General features: G+C 46.1%; 1 pseudogene; it reads right to left on the bottom strand.

The window, feature by feature from the left end:
* Nucleotides 1–12,342: 12,342 nt before the first annotated feature.
* LOC136649902 (5S ribosomal RNA) lies at nt 12,343–12,459 on the bottom strand (annotated as a pseudogene).
* Between the last annotated feature and the right edge of the window lie 511 nt (nt 12,460–12,970).

Here is a 12,970-nt window from a genome sequence, read left to right as displayed (position 1 = left end):
GGTTACATCCAGAGTAATACTTCTGTGAACAGAGGCACACTGTGAATACAAGTTCCTGTCAAGAACGGGACTCTGCTCATGCAAAGTGCCCCTTCCACTTGTGCCATGTCCCTTTGTGCCAGCAAAATGCTCTTCCTTTCTCAGTAGGATCTTGTGTTCACAACCTGTGCTTCCATTACCCTGGATGTGACCCCTATCTCCACATGCTGGCTGATTTGTGAGCCTGCCTTGTAATCCACCCTCTGAAAAAGTTAACTGGGCAAAAACAATATTGTGAACAACTCTCTTTAGAACATGGGAAGGCAGATGCTTTGAATTAATGTTGATTTGATAAAGGGTAACTGTTGCTCAGAATGCACTATGCTCTACATTCTTTGGCCTAATGAACTACAGACCTCCAGCATCCTTTTCTCTCTCTCTCTTTTTTTTTACTTTGCTGCATTTTGTAGTGCCACCTTTTACAGTTGTGATCTCTGTGTCACCTACAGATTAAATATTCTATTTTACACCATCCTTCCTTGCAACAAGCTTGGGGCAGCATTTTCAGCCCCCCCCCCATCTTATCCTCATAGCCGACTCTGCAAAGTAGGTTGAACAGAAAGGTCACTAGTAAGTTTTGTGGCTGAGCAGGGATTTGAACCCAGATCATTCTGGTATAAGGCCAACACACTAACCCAGTGGTTCTCAAACTTTTAGCAACCCCTTTTTAGAATGATAACCTGTCAGGAAGTGATGTCATGACCGGAAGTGACATCATGAAGCAAGAAAATTTTTAACAATCCTAGGTTGCAATCCTACCCACGCTTACCCGGGAGTAAGTCCCAATTATTATCATTGTTAAAAGCATATACGAAATAGCCTGTTAAAAGTATAGATCTGTAACATTCCCCAAATGCAGTCACATACCATGGTAGTATCAAGCCTGCTATATTAAAAATAAAGTGTTGAAGAGAATGGGCACCAACATGAAATTGGTTCGCAAACCACCTGGTGGGTCCCCACCCACAGTTTGAGAAACACTGCTCTAACCAATGCACCTCACAAGCATATGGCACCAAGCCCTTGCCTTTTTGTTCTGTGGTCATGTTGGTGTGGCACCAGTGTCAGCCCTGAGCTGTGTACACTATGTGCACGATTACAGTGCCGAATGTGCAGTACTGCTGCACTGCAGGCTTCTTGTCTGGTGCCATAGATTGAGCTGAAAGTGAAGGAATCTGCCAGGATAGAACTGAGGTCTCTAGGAATTGCTTGGCACTGCAAACCTTTATGCTCATTCTTTGAATGATCTTGTCAAATAACCTGATTACTTGGTTATAAATACTGTTGTTGTTGTTGTTGTTGTCAAATAACCTGATTACTTGGTAGGCAGAGGGAAGGGTTGCACCTTGCTGGGTCCTGTACGAGCAGGTGAGAGAGCTGGTAGGAAGTCCAGTCCTGTGCTTCCCAGCACCCAGGGCTGTGGCGGCACCAAAATGACTACCACTGCATTTCACATGACTGTGAAGCAGGGCTGGATCTACTTGGGATAATGGCCAGGCAGCCCTGATGGGTCTCTTCTGTTCTGTGCCTGCTATGGAGTGGGCACAGATTCAAGGAGACCTGTGTTGGATCCCCTGGGCCGGGAGGGGGGGCCTAGGATATGGCAGCAGTGCCTGACCCCTGCCCCTGAACACCTTCCCCCTGCCTTGACTTATCAGTCCACCGCCTGGAGCTCTGGCCAGCGTTCATCGTTCATCGCGCCTGCACTGAGCCAGTGCACTGAGCAATGTGCTTTATGGCGCATTTGTGACGTTCAGCACCAGTGCTGGCCATTCTGGATCGGGCCCTGAGTCAGGGTCTGCTTCACTCATTGAAGGGGCTATTGAATGAAGAAGAGTCCCCTTCCCAAAAGTTGTTTCTCCATTTTTATTCTTCTGCCTTTTATGTGTTACATTTTAATGTTTTTGTGTCTCTTGTTTTATATTGTATTCTTTATCTATTGTATTTTATTGGTGGTGAGCCATGCTGATCATCTTAGTTTCTTAAAGGAAATAGTTTCTAAGAGAGAAATTCGTTTTATAAATCTGCCTATACTGTACAGTACATCTTTTAGATAGATTTTAGAACTAAATATATCCTAGTTGTTCAGTAGGAGTTCTGATGAAATCTCTTCTTGGTCTGAAAGAGCTTGTGACCTGTAAATGCCCAGTTGGGCTGTAAATAGGGCCCAAAGGAAGTTGACATCTTGAACCACATGTCACAGAACCAAACCAAATTACATAACTGGCTCTGTCTGATTTATTCCCTATATGTAGAGGAAATGATGTCATTGCTTATTCCAACATGTAGGAATTTCACTCAAATGTGCCCCCAACTGCTTTCGAATTTTGCTTTCATAGCTGGGCTGATAGGCACAGTAGACTTGCATATGCATTAACTTCATTGATACTTGCTTGTAATTTTAATTATTTAAAAATGCCTAGCGTGGTGTATGCAAGTGCATAGATCAGGAATGTCAAGCTTGTTTCATACAGTGGGCTGAATAGCATTCATGGCACCTGCTAAGGGCTGGAAGTGACATAATTAAGCAGGAAAGTGATGTCATTAAGCCCTTGATGGTAAGAAATAAATACTTCGTTCTTGCATTGAAACAGATTAGTTGCAATTTGCAGGAGAGAAAATGTGCAAATCTTGTTCATAATTTCAAGATATGAATATGAAAAATCTCAATTATCTTTCTGGGAAAGCCCAGTTATAATGGGTGCCAGATAAATTGCTTCTAGGTTCCACATCTGGCCCATTGGCCTTACATTTGACACACCTGGTATAGGTGATTTACACATTGTAATGTCCCTTGGGGTGCAGCTAGTCTCTGCAATGCTCCCAAAAAGCTCTTGTTTTAGTCTTAAAGCTTTATGCTTCCATCTGAGCTAATCAGTGTTGAACATGCATCAAGGGCTGGAAAATCTTGAGCAGTGCCTCATGTAAATAGACTTAAGAGTGATGGATTGGAAAGGGCTTGAGGTTAAGTGCGGGGGAGGGGATTGCCAAATACCTTTCAGTGATGCAAATTGCAAACCTGGGTTTTATTTCTCTTTACTAAACTGAAAGGCCAAGTAATTTCAAAGGCATGGTTTCATATCTACCAGTAGCTTTGAGATTCTGCTAGAAAGCTTCCTCCCCCCCCCTCCATTAATCAGGAAGCCTACAAGGAAAAGGTATCCAGTTACAGACATGCCTTCTAAATTCATTATGTATGAGCCTTGCAAAAGGCAGTAGGAATATAACAAACTGGAATACTTCACAGAGCAAGTAGCTCCAGATCTCTTTGGGCCTCTTGGTAGAAGTCCAGTGTGCTTGCTTCTTTCAAAGATAAAAAAGAATCTCTTGACTAGTTACTGGAGATGGAAGTTGCTATGCTGCATTTTGTGTTGGTGACTATTGCCATCATGGTAGCGCTTTACCAATCCTCCATCACTGGGCAATATACCCAGGGAAGGCTCAAAACATTGATAAACAGTGTCAAACTGTGCAATTGCCATTATGCTCTGTTCTGCTTCTTAACTAATACAGCAGCTGATGTGATTGATCAAGGATGGCTGATGGGTGGCCCATGGGCCAGATCCAACCCCCAAAGAAATTTTGTTTGGCCCTTGGTGGACCTTAGCTTTTCATCAAGGTGTGGTAACAAATGTAGATGCAATGACTTGAATGTGCGTGAGCACATGTGCCTCAAAGTTATGGAACTTGCCTTGTTAGCTGATGCCAATGTATTAAATCTTGACCACACATAGTTATAGGCGTCCTTCAGTCTCTGAAGACTATGGTATCGCGCTCTGAATGGTGGTTCTGGAACAGAATGTCCTTTCCAGAGCGCGAAGCCTGGGTAAAGTAGATATGGAGGATAGACTGTTTCCCATGCAGCAAATCCCCCCTCTCCACGATGCTGGAATGGTCCAACGGAAAGGCAGAAGCCAATATGGTTGGTTCCAGCGGCGTCGCAGGAGTTGCCAGAATGTGACTGTGTTCAGCCATGAACTGCCTCAGGGACTTCGGCTCCGGATTTTGCCTTGAGGTTGACTCCTGAAGCCTTTTCCATAACTGGATGTAGCCACAAGGCAGTGGAGGTTTGGGATCAGAGTTTTCCTTCTCTCAGATGAGCTGCCTTCCCAGGCTGATGAGTCCCATCTACCCGGTGGCTGTTTAGTTGCCTCTTACGACAAGTACAGCCAAACCGAGGGCCTATTTTTAGCCCCCAGCCCCCAGGGGTGACTACACATAAGTAGATCAGAATGTGGGGCAAAATATATTGTCAGACTGCTGGCTGAAAATAGTATCCAAGAACACAGAGTTCAAACACTATTCGAGAGGGTATGTGGCATTAGTGCTGGATGCAGACTTTACATGAAAAGGTTGAAATGAAAAACCTTGCCCTGAGTTGGGCCTTGACCACTTTGAGTGTCGCTCCAACTTGAAAAGAGGTTCAGGCCTGTTGCTAAGGGGCACTTCTTTGTAGAGTTCCCCCTTCCCAAACAACCCACCCATAACTTTACAAAGGGAAAGGGGTGATCGCCAAGGGGGAGGGCTCCCCAGACATGGGAGAGGACTCCTGGGGCTTGTTCTTTGAAAATGAAACTTACATTCTAGAGCAGCAGTTTTCAACTGTTGTGACACTGGTGTGCCACGAGGCTGCCTCAGGTGTGCCGCAGGATCAGAGGAGGCAGGCAGCAGCTGCGTGCCCGCGTGTGGGAGAAGCGGCTGCTTTGGCAGGGAGAACAAGCAAGGGAGCAACCAGGGAAGGGGCTGGTCGTGGCTGCTTTGCATCCCACGCAGCAGCTGAAGAGTCACTTGGAGCTTGCTCCTGCTACTGAGCATGACTCAGGCTGCAACCAGATCGTCACTTTCCTGGGAGTAAACCCCATTGGCTACTATGGGGCTTACTTCTGAGTAGACATGCATAGGGTTGGGCACGATGGTGGTTGTTACCTGCCTGCGTGCTGATTGCCTAACCAGATAAGCCCGGAGGAGCCAGGAGGTGGGAGCTGCGGGGTAAGTAAGAAGAGGGAGCCAGAAGCAGGCAAGTAGGTACAAAGTGAGCAAGTCTGCTGAGGCTTCCGACCGAAGGACTGGCTGACTGAAAAGGGTTCCTGAAAGTCCCTTTTCCTTGCCAGTTTACCTGCAGTTTCCCAAAGTGACCCTCCCTGCACTTTTAAAGGGGCTTTTAGAGGAAGGGCACTGGGCCACAATCCTATCCACACTTACCTGGGAGTAAGCCCATTGACTATAATCGGGCTTACTTCTGAGCAGGCATGCATAGGATTGGGCTCTGGTGGTGCTATCCCACCCACACTTTCCTGGGAGTAAGCCCCATTGACTGTAATGGGGCTTTTTTCTGAGCAGGCATGCGTAGGATTGGGCTCTGGGGGTACTATCCCATTACACTTTCCTGGGAGTAAGCCCCATTGACTATAATGGGGCTTACTTCTAAGCGGGCATGCATAGGATTGGGCTTTTGGTTGCACTCTTTTTTCTCAAATAAACAAGCAGGCAATTGGCATTTCTCTCCTCTTCTTCCCCAGCCCACCCCCTTCCCCAGGAATATCCCCCCCCCAAATCTCACAATCACAGTTAGCAACTCTCTTACTGTCCCTCCCCTCACTTGTCCACACCTTCCAAAGATACAGAATCACTGCTTCACATTCTCTCTCTCTCCCCCCACCCCCAGTTTAATCCTGCACTTGTTTCAATCATGTCTCCTCACTGCCCCTCACCCACTATGTGATCAGCCTGCCCTGTCTTTGCCAACACTTTCTGCCACTTTTGATAAGAATTTGAGCATAGAACATTTCCTCCTTTTCAGAAACCACATATGCTTCCCTCTCCATGCTTCTTGTCAATTTTTTTTGTCATATAATGATTTAATTGTATTAATTTTATTAATTCAAGATTAACTGTAATGCAGTAATTTAATGAAAGTAAAAAACTGATGGTGTGCCTTGACAATTTTAGTGCCTTGTCAGTGTGCTGAAAAAGGTTGAAAATGGCTGTTCTAGAGCTTCATTTTCTGCAAGGCTCAAGGCTAAGATCTGTTGCGTTTTCTGCCTCCTCAATTAAATTGGGAAGCAGTATAAGCTACAATCCAATACTCTTTGGCAGGAAATGGCATTCCACTCCTGGGAAATGTTGCCTGCTGCCTGTTATCCCTCTCCCCTTTCACAAACATAAGGGATCTGTTTATTTGGTTTTGCTTGGGAAGAACTGTCAGAATGTGTACTTCATGCAGTTGGGTTTTCTGAGCACTTTTGTCACTCCTCCCCAAAGACTTTTGGGTATACAAAAGGAACATTCAGAACCCTGAAATGGTTATTGATATGATCTGGGTATGATCACACATCTTTCCTTGTATGTATAACTTTATTTATCCCTGCATATACCCAGTCATACAAAGAAATGATACCAGCTGGCATGCACTGCATTTTCCTGTTGAGTTATCTAGTATTGTGCCTTTGCTACCCAACAGCTCAATCCTATTCTCCCCCCCCCCGCCAATGCAGTGGTGCCAAAATGGCTACCAGTGGAGGGGGGGACAGTTTTGGAGGTCTCCTCTGGGTAAGAGAACCAATCATTCCTTTACCCAAGGGTAAGCTTCTGTGGTGCAAGGGGCTCTACTCAGACCTGCACTAGCTAAATAGCTGGCACAGGTCCAAGTGGACCTATGCTGCAATACTGGGTCCAGGAAGGAGAGTAGGATTCAGTGGCGGCTGCTGAACCCACTTGCTTCCTGGACCCAATCTGCCCACCCCTGCCCCTGACCTGTTCCTCCCCTGCTATTTTGCTGGTGTAAGTCTGAGAGGAAGGGGGCTTGCCTGGAACAGGAAAGGGAGATAGGAACCATCGTGTGTGACTGCTACTGAGATTTTCCCCTCCTGTCCCCTGTCCGCCCCTCCCTGCCCAAATCTCCCCTGAACTCTCCATGATCCACCCCCACCTTACTTGCTCTGGTGTGACCTGAGTGGGCTGTTGACAAGCATGAGGAACCTTTTGCTCAGCAATTTTCAATTCTTTTCATCTCACAGCACACTGACAAGGCACTAGAATTGTCAAGGCACACCATCAGTTTTTTGACAATTGACAAGGCACACAGCACTGACAGCAGGGGCCTGCATCCCCCAGTGGCCCTACTAACAAATGTTCCTCCGCCAAACTTTCGCTGCACACCTGCAGACCATCCATGGCACACCTGTGTGCCACACGGCACAGTGGTTGAAAATGGTTGCTCTAGCCATTTGTGCCAGTGGTTCCGGAGTGCCTGATGGTGGTGCATTTTTTTCACCATTGTAAATGACAGCCACAGACTGCAAGATCTGCTGCCACAAATGGGGGACAGGATTGGGCTGGTAGTCTCATATTTAGCACAAGAGCTAACAAAGGCAGATGTTGTAATATAAAATGGAAAAAGATGGCCTTTCCTTCAAACTGTTCTTTCAAGTTCTTAGACATTGTGAGGTGTTTTCTGTACTTTTAATGCCTTTAGACCAGACAGAGGTGTCCAAAGTTTTTGGCAGGAGGGCCGCATCATCATTTTGACACTGTGCCAGGGGCAGGGGAAAAAAGGAATTAATTTACATTTAAAATTTAAATAAATTTACATAGGTTTACATAAATGAATATATTAAAGATGAACTTATATGAATGAATGAAGGTCTTGCAATAGCTCAAGGCCTATAAAAGACCTTGCACAAAGCCAGGCTGGCCCTTCCTTTGCTGCCACTATTGCACCACAGACGTGAAACAGCAAGCAGTGGAGGAAGTCCTCATCCCACAGCTTATGCGAGAGGTCAAACAGTTGCCCTCACACTGAAAGCAGTTGCATTGGGCCAGTGCGGGCTCCAACAAATCTCTGGAGGGCCAGAGGCTCATTGGAGACTGGGGGCTCCCTGAGGGCTGCATTGAGAGGCCTCGAGGACCACATATGTCCCCAGGGCTGGAGTTTGGGCATCCCTGCTTTAGACTACCAGGTATACAGGAGTTGAATACTGGTCCAAACTGATTCAGCAGTTTATTGGTAAGGACTTTTTTTTCCAGAAGCTCTCATTAGTACCTTTTACAAATGCATTGAACACCTGAAATGAGTCTGACCAATGGAGATTCAGGCTTATTCAGAATGATCAATCCACATAACCAGTGGTTCTCAAACTTTTTGAGAGAGTTTGAGAGCCAGTACGGGGGGGGGGGAAGGCGGCGGCGCAATCCCCAGGATCGTGCCGCTCAGGGAGCTGCAGGGGCTTGGGTGCACTTACCCAAGCCTCCTGCAGCCTCCCCGGGGTTCGGGGAGCCCGGTGCGACTTCTGGCAGGGCTCCCCGCAGCAGGGAAAGTGGATGCAGAGCGATTGTGCCCTGCCCCCGCTAAAGCGGAAGTGGAGCGCGATCACTCCGCATCCACTTTCACTGCTGTGGGAGCCCTGCTTCAGGTTGCGCTGGGCTCCCTGCACCCCAGGGAGGCTGCAGGAGGCTTGGGTAAGTGCACCCAAGCCCCCGCACCCCCCCTGAGCAGCACGATCCTGGGGATCGCACTGCTGCCTCCTCCCTGCCTCCAAGCTGCCCCCACCCCTTAAGGGGCCAGGGGCCAGGGCCCGCAGGCTGGGGCGTTGCGATGCCCCAGTTTGAAAAGCCCTGCATATGACTCTTCAATGAAAGCAATTTAGGCCCTCTCATTTTTAAAATATGAGTAACATCTTGATTGTTTTTTAGGCTAAGCTCTTTGTTTTAAGTAATTCTGTACTGGTTTTTCATAACAGAAATGCAGGTGAAAAAGATCCTGAACCATTGTGTTTTTTATTTTTCATATCTGTTTCACAGCCTTTATGCACGGATTCTTCATTGACATTTTGAGAGTCACCTTCTTCTTCACGGCATGATTCCAGCCAGTCAGGTGATGATGTCATTGATGATAAGCAAAACCTTCTTGTTGTTATCACTTGGGAGTTGCGCAGGGGACAGAATAGGGGGTGTTGGGTAATATTTCTTGCCTTGCCATGCTGCGCTGATGGTTTCATAACCATCCAGCACTGCGCAGCAAGTCTTTCGTCTTGATCCTGCTGTAGTCACATGACTAGTTGGGTCAGAATGTGGATTTGGGGATATCCATTTAGATGCACTTGTGTTGGACAGGGTCAGCCAGATGAATATAAGTATACAGTACATACATTTCAGTTATGACCAACCTTGTGAGCCAGGGTGGTATAGTGGTTTGGGAGATAGACTTAGAACTGGAAGACCCAGGTTCAAATCCCCCCTCAGCTATGAAGCTTCTTGGGTGACCTTGGGCCAGTCACTTTCTCTCAGCCTCACCTACCTCACAGGGTTTTTGTGAGGATGAAAGGAGGGGAGCAGCTGTGTACACCACCCTGAGCTCTGTAGAGGAAGGGCAGTATAAAAATGTGGAAAAATAAAATAAATAAATACTTGCTGTCTGTATCTTCAAATAGACTGTTACCCTTTTAAAATGGGAGGCAGTTCAGTCAAGCTGACCAGACCTTAACAGTCACGACCAGTGGTTGCCATGCTGATCACAGGCATCTGTATTGAAATTGTGGCAATTGGCCAATTTGAATTTAATGAATCAGTGAACAAGCAGATGACTCAGATAAGTTCTTGGACCAGTGGAAATCCTTATATAGTAATATGAACCATATAATCCACATTCCTTTCAGCCTTTTCTAGTGCTCCTATCAAAGGTAATCTTCTTGGAATTAATGGCTACATATATTAAATAAAATGTCCAAGAAACCCAAATAAACCAAGTATAAATTCTAGTTAGCTAGCGCTGCCCAAAGTTCAGATCACATAGTGTTGGGCCAGAAAACTGAAGAAAAATGATCAGATGACAGAACACAGATCTAAAAGGTGCTCTCCAGTGGGCTGGATAAGAAACCAACCATTTGTCAAAAGTTAAGCCTGCAATTCTATACACACTTAACTGGGAGTAAGTCCCGTGGAACACAATGAGTCTTACATCTGAGCAGTTATGTGTAGTATTTAATTGTAAGGCATTTTGAATGTTTTTCATGAGCTGAATGGCTCTTGTAGGTTTGCATAAACCAGTAATTGCTTCATTTGCTTCTGGGGCATTTGGTGGGCCGCTGTGAGATACAGGAAGCTGGACTAGATGGGCCTATGGCCTGATCCAGTGGGGCTGTTCTTATGTTCTTATGTTCATTTCTTCATTTTCGTAAAACAGTAATTGCTACAGCAATATCTGCTCCCTCTGATCAAGTTTGTGACTGCGTGGTGGGAGTGAGGTGATGGGATATGGTCTCTGGAGGGTATGATAGAGGTATGTTATATGCATATTCAGGATTTCTAGGAAGAGGGAAAAATAACAGGCACTCAAATATTCCCTATACATTAGGATATGCTTACACAGGTCTGCTATTTCCCCCTTGTATATTTCTTATAAACTGTATGGTCCAACTCACGCATACAAAGTTCTGAGAACCTGAAATGACCTTCTGTGCAAAAGACTGTTTTTCTTCTTCCTGCATTACTCATATAAGCAAATGGACATTAATATTGCACTGCTGTATATTCCATGATTTATGCTTTTGAAGGAAACAAATCCTTTTTGTTGTTGTTGGAATGAAAAGAACGGTTCTGCGGTTCTTATGGCTTAGTAAAGTGGTTAAAGGCTACCAGGACCACTCAAATGTGCTGTTTCTGTTAAAAAGAGAGGCACCATCACATGAACATTTGAAGTGGCCTTATACCACCATTGGTCCATCTATTGTCTACAATAGGGCTGTCAAATTTGTTCCATACAGAGAGCTGAAGTTAGCAGTCGGGGCACCTGCTGAGGGCTGGAAGTGATGTCATGAAGCAGAAAGTGATATCATGAAGGAGATGATGGCCAGAAATAAGCACTTGGTTCTCACATAGGAACTCATAATCTGCAAATGACAGAATAGAAAATACGCAGATCTTGGTCATATTTCAAGATATGGGAAAGCTAAATTTTCATGTGGGCTGCCATTTCAACAGGAACACTTCAGCACTGCTCAGCAGCTGAGAACCTGAGGGCTGGGTAAAAAACTCCCGGGGGGCCAGACTCCTGGTCTACACTGATGAATATCAGCTCTCCGGGATTTCAGGCTTCAGGATCTCTCCCAGTTCTACCTGATGAAGCCAGGAATTGGACCTGAGGCATTCTGTGCACAAAGCATGCTCTCTGTCATTTATCTACAGTCCCTCTCTATCACAACCTTAGAACTTGTCAAATAACATGATTCCAGTACTGGTGCCAGGATGGTGGGGGCTCTTGGGCAAAGTTCTAATTTATACACACCATGGCGCCTACCGTCCACCCCTTACTAGTGCATTATGCACTGCTAGTGGCACTGAGGGTTTAGGGATCCTCTCATGGGCCCTCACCTAGTGCCCCACATGACCAACTTCTGTTGCAATCCCTGCATGGCCACTTTGACATTGAGCATGCCCCCTACTATTTTAAATCAGTTATACAATAGTGGCACATGTTCAAGGATAAACTGAAACCCATCCCCATCAAGATAAGTCCAAAGAATGCAGCCCTTGCTGCCATGAGGGAGAGAGTGAGGCTGATGCCTCAAACTGCAGAGATGGGGCATCACTGAAGGGCAGCAAATTGTTAATGATTTCACTGCTGTGTTTTTGTCACCAGATGTGGACACATGTGCCTTTTGGATTTGCCTCATGCACACAAATGTTTTGAGACAACCCTGTCATGACTGGCAGAACCTGTTTCCCTCAACACTTACATAGGTCTGCCCTCTGTGATCCATCAGCTCCACTCTTGTGTAGGCTTTGCCAACTATGTCATTAGCGCTCTGTTCCGTTAGAGCTTTCCTTAGAACGCACAAAGAGTAACATTTGTGTTTGTGCATAACAAATAGACAGGTTAATTATGATTTGTACCAATACTTTCATTCCCCAGTTATAATCCATTATTGACTACACTGAACAATTCACAACACAAACCTGTTCCTCTACTTACCTTTAGCCTGGTTGGCCTGTCCATAATGTGAATGATGGGGCTCCTGTTGAGCAGCGGAGGGGGGGAGGGGCATGGCAGACTTGAGGTGCAGTTTGTGCTGAGTCTGCTACTGCTTCCCTTCAGCCTGCCACAATGCAGCTGCCATAAACACATCAGGAAGGAGACTGGGTTCTTCTGCCCAGGTGTTTGGGCGGGATGCATGTAGTGGTGGTGGCGGCAGCAGATGGGGTGTGGTATTGGGTGGCAGACCACACTGGGTGGGGGTGTCTTGGCCCTGATTGGTGGGGGTATCTTGGCTCTGGTTGGCAACTTCAGTCTCAAAAGACTATGGTATAAGCTTACAGCACCTGGTATACCCAGGCGGTCTCGCATCCAAGTACTAACCAGGCTTGACCCTGCTTAGCTTCCGAGATCAGATGAGATCGGGTATGTGCAGGGTAACAGTTGCTGTCTTGGCTCTGATACTTGAGGAATAGAACATATGGGTGGTGGAGGGAGGAATGAGCTTCCTTGTGATACACTCAGGATGCTTCTTACGGTGTAGCTAATAGGATGTGACACAGGAGGCTGCCTGATGCACAGAAGGAAGGTTTGAGAAGACCTTTGAATTGGCTAACCCTCCTTCCTGCATTCAGTATCTAGGTTGGGAGGTATTTTTCCCCCTCATAGGTCCTAGCAGCAGGGATCAGCCATATTTTTAAAATTCCTTATATGGAATGGCAATTGGTAATGGTTTTGATTATGACTTCCTCTGCACTGTCAGGTCTGGGCAGTCCTTGAGCTTGCTTGCTTGAGGTATGTGTGTACTGACAACATTTGGTTTTCATAAATTTGCTTTAATACCCATTTCTGCCCTGCCCACAGGTGTACACATTTGATCCCTGTTGCATATATGCAGTGTTGGTCAGAAATGGCTTAAGTAATTTTCTGAAATCTAAACAGAAAGGCCTAATGAGAGGTTGG

This window comes from Tiliqua scincoides, chromosome 4 (genome assembly GCF_035046505.1).
Source record: "Tiliqua scincoides isolate rTilSci1 chromosome 4, rTilSci1.hap2, whole genome shotgun sequence".
Classification (NCBI taxonomy): Eukaryota; Metazoa; Chordata; class Lepidosauria; order Squamata; family Scincidae; genus Tiliqua; species Tiliqua scincoides.
This window is presented reverse-complemented; position numbering and strand designations above follow the sequence as displayed.